The sequence below is a fragment of the Henckelia pumila genome, chromosome 1 (genome assembly GCF_033568475.1).
Source record: "Henckelia pumila isolate YLH828 chromosome 1, ASM3356847v2, whole genome shotgun sequence".
Taxonomy (NCBI): Eukaryota; Viridiplantae; Streptophyta; class Magnoliopsida; order Lamiales; family Gesneriaceae; genus Henckelia; species Henckelia pumila.
Genome location: NC_133120.1, coordinates 140755180 through 140766698, shown reverse-complemented (window position 1 = coordinate 140766698; position 11519 = coordinate 140755180).

Here is an 11519-nt window from a genome sequence, read left to right as displayed (position 1 = left end):
AAATTTCTTAAGTGGGGGAGAATGTAGTAACCCGCATTTCTAATTAGTGATTAATGAGTTTAATCACGTGATCATGTTTAGATTAAGTAAAACATGATTAAGTAAGTTCCTGTTGGGATAACGGACTTCAGAAATGGATTTAGAGCACTCGAATTAGTTGAATTGGTTCAGCAGGATCGGACGATCCGAAGAGGAGTTCGGAGGATCCGAAGTGGATCGGAAGCTCCGTGCTAGGATTGGAGGCTCCGATCGAGATCGGACGCTCCGTCGGCGAGATCGGAAGCTCCGATGTGGACAAGGCACACCTCATCGCTTACATCAGTAAGGTGACGTCATGGCTAACGTAATATTGAGCGATCGGACGCTCCGAAGGTGCGATCGGAGGTTCCGATTGAGTTCAGACAATCCGAACCAGGTTCGGAGGCTCCGAACGTTGCCTATAAATAGAGGGTCCGAGAATTCATTTTCTCGCACCAATTCCTCTCTTCTCTCTCGATTCCTAAGCCTTCTAACTTAGATCTAGGGAGATCTAGGCATCCTACAGGGAATCCGGAAGTGGCTTAGTGATCTAGACGTCGTCGCGGAGCTACGGCCTAGTTTGAGGCTATCGTCAGCAAAGGGCTAACGACGGACGCAGGTATAGCTTTGGCATCCTAAAAATATTTAGGAGTATGCAATAGCTTAGTTAAAGCTTTTAAAGCTTAATTGTTGATGCATGGATATTTTCATTGTAGTAGCTAGTAGACTGGACTAGTAGGCTTGGAGTCTAGACCAGCATAGCTAGGTTTGACCAGCAGTGTTAGAGGTATTGACCAAGATAGCTGGCATGATATATTTGCTTATATGTTGCATGAGTATGTGCTATATGTTTTATCATGTTTTAGCATGTTTTACCGTCTTAGCACATACATGATTTTACGTGTGACTGCATCCGGAGAGATGTGAGTCATTGACAGTCTCCATAGGGAACGATGATCTCATTTTGGACTCGAGTCAGGTATGACAGTTTCCATATGGGACTTGTATCCTGTTTTGGATTCGGGTCAGGATGGGGTTGGCTCAGCCCTGATATGGAATATACGAGTACCCCGCGGAGTAGCTCTCTAGCCGGTGCTGTATATTCCCGGTGCCATGAGCAAGTGTTTTCACTTGAGTTTAAAATCATCTGTGTGCGCATATTTGTATTTATATCATTTCTTCATATTGAGCGTTCTAGCTCACGCCCCTGTGTTTGGGTATTGTGTACCTTGTGGCGGGGCAGGTTTGAGGCTGGACGGTCCAGGCGGCTGTCAGCAGGATTGAGCTTTGGAGAGTGCGAGGTTGTAGAGGGTAGGGATTTATTTACTCTGAACCTTCGATTTGGTTGTATAACAGTACTTATACACTTGTGATAGCGTCGGTTGTATTCTGCCGATTGGATTTGTTGTATTTTAATTATCCGCTCTTTACGCTTTAAGCTTTTATTGCGTGCGCTTTTACTATAACTCTGATTAGGTAGTGGATCCGGGTTGGGTCACTACACTATCTATATAGAGAGAGATTCGAGATCTCTACCAACCATAAGAGTATGAAGTATTTGTTCACTCAGGCTGAGTTGGAATTGAAGCAGCAACGATGGATGTATTTGTAGAAGGATTATGATTGCAAGATCAAGTACCATCCAGGATCTTCTAATCCAATTGCGGATGCTATTAGCCGCAAGCTGTATGTGATTTCCCTTTGTACCAGCTTGGTTGCACGAGTGATAGAAGAATGTTGTTCCTTATAATTTACCTTCCTTCATAAGAAGGAACAGTAGGGAGTTCGTGTTTCTTCGATACTTGTAGAGCCAGCTTTGTATAGACAAATCAGAGAGGCTCAAGGTTCTAACCCGAAGACTTATTATTTTATCCGGTTGACCGAGGGTGAGAATAATTCTGGTTTCCATTTACAGGCAGATGTTCTATTGTGTCTTTCTAGATGTGTGGTAGTACTTGATGATTCCGCACTGAAAGACGAGATCTTGTTGCATGCTCATCGCAGTAGATTCTTTGTTCATCCTGGTAGCATAAAGATGTATAAAGATCTACGTACTTGATTCTGGTGAAAATGAATGAAGCACAGTGTGTATAAGTTTGTATCCCGATGTCTTGTGTGTCAGCAGGTCAAGGAAGAGTTTTGACAACCCGGGGGATTGCTTCAGAGTTTAGAGATTCCTGAGTGGAAGTGGGAGCATGCACTAATAGAATTTTGGCCTTTTACTTCGGATATTAACTGAAGTAATAAGCAGATAATTATCGAAGTACATGCACGTGAAGTAAAATGATATTTTTTACTTCGCATTAAAACCGAAGTAATAGGCCGATAATTACCGAAGTCTTTGTTAGATACAAAAAATTCAAAATTGGACCACTACCGAAGTAAAAGCACATGTATTACTTCATCAATTTCGTAAAATAGCGAAGTAATTGATCCTCAATTACTTCACACATTATACAATTATCGAAGTAAAATAGATTTACGACTTCACAATTTTTGAACTATGGTAAAGTAAAAGATGTCATTTTACTTTGGCGAAATCGCAATTACCGAAGTAATTGCTATGAATGACTTCACTAATTTTAAAGATGACGAAGTAAATGTTTTCTTTTACTTCGCCACAAATTATATTTTCCGAAGTATTTTTGTTATATTACTTCATTATTTTATCTATATTATACAAGTAATAGTCAACAACAATACCACAATATCTAAAACTAAAAATAATTAATTAGAATCATATTCATAAAATTATTCATACAAAAAACGAAGAATATCCACAAATCCATGAGTAGAACCCAAAAATGTACAAAACCAAAAATGTGTACATAAATATATCCTATAAATAAGTCGTCCTATATCTCACTGTTCTCACTTCATAATCTCTCCTTCCTTTGCAGTATCAGGAGCATGCTTCAACTCTGGGATATTAGGTAGTGGTCTTGGATATTACCCTAGATTGTCACTGGATCAAAATCCATAAAAAAAATAAAAATATAAGCAATAAAGTAGATAAATTAGCTTGAGACAGAAACAACCAACCTTGTCCATGGTGTGGTTCATTACCAAAACGAACAAATAGATATCGAAAAACCTTAAATCTGATTTGGATTTCATATGCACACATTTCATATAATAATCATATTGTCATAACATGGAACACCCATATACAATAAGGTAAACAAGTTAAACATAGGAGCCTGACCTTCTAAGTAGTATAGAGTAGCATGCCACCAGTTGTGTGTTCAAGCTAATAAAAATGCATCGTCATAATCTGAATGGAAAAGGTAAGTATAAAATAAATAATATGTTTTTGGGAATATCTACAAACATAAAAGACGGTAAAGAACTCCATAATCTTGCGCAATTTTCCCTAATTCCACTGCTCTCTTGAAACAACAATCAAACTGTAAACATGGCAAAGATGCATAAAGAAAATATCATGATCCTGTATGAGTCATTGAGAATGATTACTGGAAACCTAAGATTTGTACCATTGAGTTGTCCATTTCTTCATCCTCGAATGAGAAAATAGTCCCATGCAGCTTAGTGTTTGAAGTGCAAAATTGGATGTAATTTGTCAAATTACACTATTTATTAATATGAAATTATAATATTGTCCCTCATATTTTTTTATATTTATTAATCATAATATTAAAATTGAAATTTATCATTTTATCTTAAATTTAATCATTAAAACCAAAAATATTATTATGTATCAATTAGTATTCCAACTCAAACATATTAATAATCATACCATTTTATAATATCCAATCTTATTTATCAACCAAACTAAATGATAATTACTAGCATGATAAAGAAAGATATTCTGATTCCACTCGTGTTTCCATCCTCTTTCACATTGAAAAGAAAAGCGAACGTGCACCATAAATTCAGGTTAAATTCATGGACTAATAATTGAGAAAAATTGCTCTGTTATCAATTTATCACATAAATTTGTCAGAAATTTTATATACTACTGGTCGCTACAATAAGAGTAAATTGTAGTAGGAAACATTGTTTTTTGACACTAAAATTTATAGGATGTTAATTTCTTAAGTCAAAATGGGGTTCTGTTCGAGCATCAATGGGACACCCCGAAACCTTCGATCTGAGATATGTTGCAGTGGGGAATGAGGATTGTGAGAGGAAAGATTACAAAGGTAGGAATTATTTTGTATATAATGCTTGTGTTATTTAGTAAAGCAAACTTTTACATGATTTTTCTTATTTTCTGATGATATATATAGGTAGCTACTTCAAGTTCTATGACACTAGCTATTAGTCGTTCATATCCGGACATCAAAATAATCTCCAACTGTGATTACTCTTCTGAACTATTGGATCTCTTGCAGCTCATTATTATGACATCACGTGAGATTTAATAACATAAACTCTCTTTTCAAGCACTTGAGATATACTTCGGTTTTCAGCAAAACAATAATCAATTATTTGTTCTTTGTCATGTATTTTATGCTACCAGCTTTACGGACATGCAAATTTTGTGTTTGGACGACAAGCAATAAAATTTAATAAGCACCAGGAGGAGGTCCAAAGGTTGGAAACACATTCCTATAAAATTAACAAAAACTCAATATTATCATCGTGTATATAATTAATGATTTCATAAAAGTTCAAACATTAAGTGAAGTTTTGAATAATAACACTGGAAATCAATAAAACAAGAAAATGAAAATAAATATAAAAGCAAAAACTTACGAGCAACCACTTTCAATGAGCCAATGTGAAAAGTGTGGTGTGCTGTCTCAACTTCCATCAAAGTGGAAAATTATCACCAATCAATATCAGAGCACCTGCACCGAATCATTAACAAAGACAGATGAACTAGTTTTAAGAGAGTCCAGTGCAGCAAATTCACAAGTTAACAGTGTAATTAGTAAGAGACTGGGGTTGAACCTGGAGTTGGGGAGGATTTGTGGATGAATGATGGTGGTCTGTTTTGAGAGAAGAAAGGAGATTTACAGCTTTAGCACTAATAATAACATTATATCACAGAACCAAAATCACGATTTTGAATTTCTTTTACTTGTATAAAAAATAATAACACTATAACACTAATAAACTAAAGATAAACCAAGCCCCAAAACCACCCAACTGCCCCTGCTCTGCCTGCACATCGCCGCCACCACCAGACATCCACAACTTTCCCCGCCAACCCCATCGCTCAAAACTTGTATCACAAAAACCCACCTCCAAACCGAACCAGGTCAAAGACCAACCCCACCGCTACATCGCAACCCCAACAACCCAACACCACCGTCGTGGCTTTCTGCCCGTACAAGCAATAGAGCCGACGTCGCCAGCTACACACACTGTTGTCACTGCCGCCTACTCAACAAGAAATGGCCAACGAGTGGGGAAAAATAAAGTTTTACCTGACATGTTTCTATCTCCACAAACCTTTCTTGATTTCTTCTATCTCCACAAATCGTTCTTCGATCGAGATGGTGGACAGCCTCTAGGGTTGAAGAAAGGGGACCGAAGAAAAATAAAAAGGTGAATGGGAGATTGTCAAAGAAACCGATTCAATCTTTTTACTTCACAAAAATCATTATAAATTTTAATTTTTTACCTTTTTACTTCGGCAAATATAACATGCCGAAGTAAAATATGATATAAAATTATTAGTGAAGCCCGGGTTTTTTAAGATTCGAAGTAAAAGGTGCATTTTAACTTCGGCAGTCTAATTACTGAAGTGTATTGTTACATATTACTTCGTAATTAATAATTGACGAAGTAAAAGCTGAATATTCTACTAGTGATGTGACGATGGACTTTGTCACCCACTTGCCAATGTCTTCCTGGAATTGCGATGCAATCTGGGTTGTTGTGGATCGATTATCTAAGTCAGCGCATTTCTTTCCATACAATTGGATTTTGCTTTTGACAAGATAACACTCCTGTACATGCAAGAGATTGTTCGACTGCATGGTATTCCGTTGAGCATAGTCAACGATAGAGATCCGAGATTTACCTTTAGATTTTGGGGTAGCTTCCAGCGAGCTCTCGGTACAACATTGAATCTGAGTACGCCATATCATCCAGAGACAAACGGATAGACTGATAGGATAATTTGTACTCTAGAGGACATGCTCGGTGCAACAGTCATGTATTTGGGACCATCATGGCATGACCATTTGGCGTTGGTGGAAGTTGCAGACAATAATAGCTACCATCGCAGTATTGACATGACACCATTTGAGGCTCTGTATGGACGTCGTTGTCGTACGCCCTTGTTCTGAGATGAGGTTGGCGAACATCAAGTTGAAGGTCCGCAGTTGATTCAACAGATGACTGATGCAGTAGAGTTGATCCGGCGTAGGATTAAGGCGGCCCAGGATCGACAGGCTAGCTATGCTAACACTCACTGCAGACCATTGCATTTTGAGGTAGGAGAGCACATATTTTTACGAGTGTCACCTTTCTGAAAGGTGATGAGATTTGGTCTCAAAGGCAAGTTATCACCGTGATTTATCGGTCAGTTCGAGATTCTTGAGAAAGTTGGAGACGTGGCTTATCTTCTAGCTTTGCCACCTTATCTTTCCAGCATTCATGATTTGTTTCATGTGTCTTTGCTAAGATAGTACGTGGAAGATGAGTCACACATCTTGCATTCGACCGAGATGCAATTGGATCAGGATTTATCTTATGTAGAAAGACCTCTCAGGATTCTTGACATGAAGGAAAAATTTATTCAAAACAAGCGTATACCTTGGGTGATGGTGTGTGGCAGCGTAGAGGAACGAAAGAAGCAATTTTGGAGCTGGAGAGCCGGATGCGAGCTGAGCACCCCGAGTTGTTTTTGATATTTCTATGCTTTCTTGTATGAAAGATTTGTACTATGTTCAGTTGTAATAAAGAACATTAATTGGACCTTGGTCTTTTCCTCAGACTTTAATTTCGAAGACGAAATTTCTTAAGTGGGGGAGAATGTAGTGACCCGTACCCAAGTAAGGTGATTAAGAAATTAATCATAATTAATATACCCAAGTTCGGACAGCCCAAAGTGGAGGATCGGAGGATCCAAAGGCGTTCGGATGATCCGATCAGTGTTCGAGCCAGCTTTCCGAAATATTACGTCATTGGTGACATCACTGAGGGAAGTTCGGACGCTCCGAAGGTGGATCGGAGGTTCCGAACTCGTGTTGGTAGGATTCCTCTAGAAGATAGATACGTGTATTGCCAAGAGAGTTTGGACGTAGTGATCGGACGATCTGAACCGGATCGGAGGCTCCGAACTCAAGATCGCACGCTCCGATCGTCGCCTATAAATACGGGTGCCGAGGCTCATTTCACTTGCACCTCAAATTCTTATCTCTCTGGTTTCTTAGGCCTTCTAGCTTAGATCTAGGGAATTTTAGGCGTCTTATTGGGAATACGAGAGTAGCGGAGCAATCCAGGCGTCGTAACGAAGCTGTGGCCTAGTTGTGAGGCTATCGACAGCAAAGGGCTGATGACGGACGCATGTATAACTTTGGCTTCCTCAAAATATTTATGAGTATAAAATAGCTTAATTAAGGCTTTTAGAGCTTATTGAGTGATGCATGGGTAATTGCATTGTATGCTCAGTAGACTGGACTTGTAGGCTTTGAACTTAGGCCAGTGGAGCTAGCATTTGACCAGCAGTATTAGAGGTACGTAAGTATTGACCGAGATAGCTAGTATGATATATATATTCATGTATGTTGCATCCGCATGTGCTGTGTTTCCATGTTTTACTGCTTTAGCACATGCATACTTTTCACTGGACTACATCTCGAGAGAGGTGAGTCATTGAGAGTTTCCATAGGGTGCTTGCACCTCATCATGAACTTGAGTCACGCGTGACAGTTTCAATATGAGACTTGCGTCCTGTTTTGGATTCGGGTCAGGATTTGGGGAGGCTCAGTCCCTGGTTTTGCTATCACTAGGAGCGACCACGACGGCGGAGTAGACACTATAGTTGATAGGAGAATATACAAGTACCCCGTGGAGTCGCTCTCTTAGCATGGTACTGTGTATTCATGGTGCCCTGAGCAAAGTGCGTTACCCTTGATTTTAAAGTCATTTGTGTACTGCATATTTGTATGTATATCATTGCTTATGTATTGAGCGTAGTCGCTCACTCCCCTGTGTTTGGGTATTTTTGGTACTTTGTGGTAGGGCAGGTTTGAGGGTGGACGGTCTCCGTGGCTCGCAGCAGGACTGAGGATTCTGTAGGAGCAGGTTTAGAGGGTAGGGATTGACATTCTGAACATCTATATGGTTTTATATGAGTATTTATACATTTTTCTTGTCATCGGTTGTATTCTGTCGATCAGATTTGTTGTATTTTATTTATCCGCTTTTACGGTTTAGTTAATTATTTTATGCATGCGCTAATTACTCTGATTAGGTAGTGGATCCGGGTTAGGTCATTACAGGTTAAGTTTCTACAGGTTTTATTTCTTTCGGAACTACAACAAAAACGACAAATGACAACGGATTTATCCATTATCGTATGGGTCTCAAAATCTTTGTACTTTTGGGTGTTGTCAAAAGTATACCCAACGACAACGGATTTTATCTGTTGTCGTTGCCTTGAAAAGAAAACGGTGTTTATTTTTTGTCGTATATCGAACTTTTAACAACATCAAAAATTACAACTGTTTTAAAATGACAAAGACAAAGGATTTTATCTGTTGTGGTTGCTCAAATAAAAAACAAAAAAATTAATTTTAATATACAAATTTTCAGTATTATAAATAAAACAAAATTTAAAATTTCTAAAATAAAATTTAATATACAATTTTTTGATATTACAAATCAATATTCTAATTCTAAATTAATATACACTAGAAAATATATAGATCGAGTTATGAACTAATTTATATAAATTAACTTGGAACGCTCCTTCAATAGATCGAGTTATACACCATTATCCCTTGTAACAATTCAAAACAAGATTACAACAACAAATGAAATTTATCGAGAAATGGCACAGACAGAATAAATGTGAATTTTAGTTTTCACTTGTTACACTGTAAATCAAAATCAAACTACACTTTAAATTGTATCCATGAGTTTCACAATACATAAACCACGACATACAAAATCAACCACCTAATTGTGTTTCCCATAAATTAAATCAGTTGAATTTATTTCACCTCTAGTCACGTTTCCAGATATCATTTCTGGAGGTTTTTTCATATCAACGAGCCCCTGGAAATCCAATAAGAAAATTTTTAGACAAAATTTCGCCATAAAATTAGGAACTTCCCATATCAACTTAGTCATAGAATCATACAGAAATAACAAATCCCCAATTAGCTATAGAACCCCAAAAATGAGTAGTTTTTGTTGTTTGCTTCACTGCTCTTAGGAGAGCAATTCTATCTCAGTGGGTACATGCGCGCATTCTTTGAAAAATTTATTTTTTGACCATTTCAACTATCCCAAACCTTTTCTTGTGTAACCATATATGTCTCATTAAAAAGAATTGGAAGGCAAACTTTGCACGAACAATTAAAGAGAACTTATGAATTTCTGCTGAATCAAAAGCCACAGACTCAACTGGACTAGTGTGGCCGCATAGGCTCTATATAATAACAAGAAGTTCATCATCCTTTGATAGTATAAGGTGACAAATACTATTCAAATCATAAGAATATAAGCAGAGCTTATAAAATTACAAGAACAAGAAACTAAGACGACATTTATAACTGGAAGGATCAAAGTTCGAAGTAATCAAAACTAATCCCAAGAAATAATACTTTTATAAATTTAGCAGCCAACAATGAATGGTCAGTCCAACTAAAAGCATGTGCTTTAATTCAAATATCTACCAGCAAATTTAAAGCAATTAGAAAGCAGGGGATATATCAAGTTGAAACAAGCAACAACTTAATGATATTCATATTTTTATGTCATTAGATAAAAATATAACACCAATTACTATGCTAAAAGGTGTTATCTTAACCTCACTTGTTGGGGAAAAAACATCACACACCACTGGGGTGCAAATTGCAAAAAATTACATGATGTTGAACAAATAAGCAAAATGATCTTGGGAAATTTGAAGCAAGTTTAAACGTAAAAACTGAAGAAAACATACGAAGCGCCTGATGTTCAACATAGAGTCAATTGATATTTTATTTGCTTTCTCTGATGCTTCAATGGCTGCTCTACATTTTGCTTTCTCCATCTCAGCAAGTTCCAAAGCAGCCTCTTGAACCAGCTGTGCCTACTCGATACGACTCATTTCACCTTGCTTCAGCTGTTGAAGTTTTGTACCCTAAATTAAATTGCCCCTTCATTTATTGTTTCTTCAAGGACTGTCCAAATAATCATGTCAGAGGCAGGGTAAAAGGAAACGAATCCAGAGAAACAAACATCAAATAAGATTATATGAAGTTAAGAATGAAGTACAACTTTTTGCATTTGCTGCATTATTTTGTCTTACTTTTGCCCCAAAATTCTCTATTTCCCTTTCTTCAAGTTCCTCCCTAAACAACCCATACATTTTCAGCCTTTGCCTTTCTTTGGAACTCTCCCTGCGTAGCCCCAACATTTTCTTGAGCCGCAAAGCATTTGTCAACTAAAAATCTGCCATATGATAATCAGGTAGCCTCTTACTGAAATGACAAAATCGAATTTCATTAGGAGCAGAAATTCTCTAAAATCTACAAGAAAATCACCTTGTTTTAGGAGTTTTTATAGCTCAAATACTCTCTGGCCAGATTTTCAAAGTGATTTTCATAAAACTTGAATGTTTCCTAGGAGAAAAAGATTAAGAAAACATGAAGGATCCTGTCCCAAAAGATCTGCAACGTAAGGTACATGAAATAAGAAAAGCTCAAGGGGCTGAGAGGAGATAGAAAAGATGTGATTCCACAACAGCTCAAGCTGTTGAACCCTGGCCGTTCTTTCAAACTCTTCTTCCTACATCCTCTCTTTGCACAGATCTAGTATCGTTCTCGCCCCTCTCTGTATCTCTATCTTGAATTTTTCACATCAATAAGAAATTTCACATCAAAAACTCTAATATGTAAGTTGTGACAATAATTCATTCTCGACTAGACAAGTAATTTCACATCAAAATAAAGCATATCAACAAAATGATTTAAAGTTTCGTGGATTACCTTCCAAACTCTACCGCTACTCTGCTATGACATGGCTTTTTAATCCATTCACATTCACAACAAAACTGGCAGGAAGAGATCAAAAAATCCTAGAGAATACTGAAAGGCCTCGAATCTCTGTCGTCGGAATAATTTTTCCTATGCCCAACTTGAGTTTCCTCTTCCTGTTGACATTTAAAGACCACGAGACCAGAAAAATTCATGCTAGAGATCCTTAAAAGATTCCATAAAAGAACGAAAAGTAGTAATGAGAAGAAAATTAAAAACAAAAACTTCTCGCAACTATGGTCGAACAGGGGAAGTACTTTGAAGATTCAGGTCGGCATTCCTTGCTACATTGGCGTCAACACGATGGTTATGACAACCCAAGCGTACTTTTAC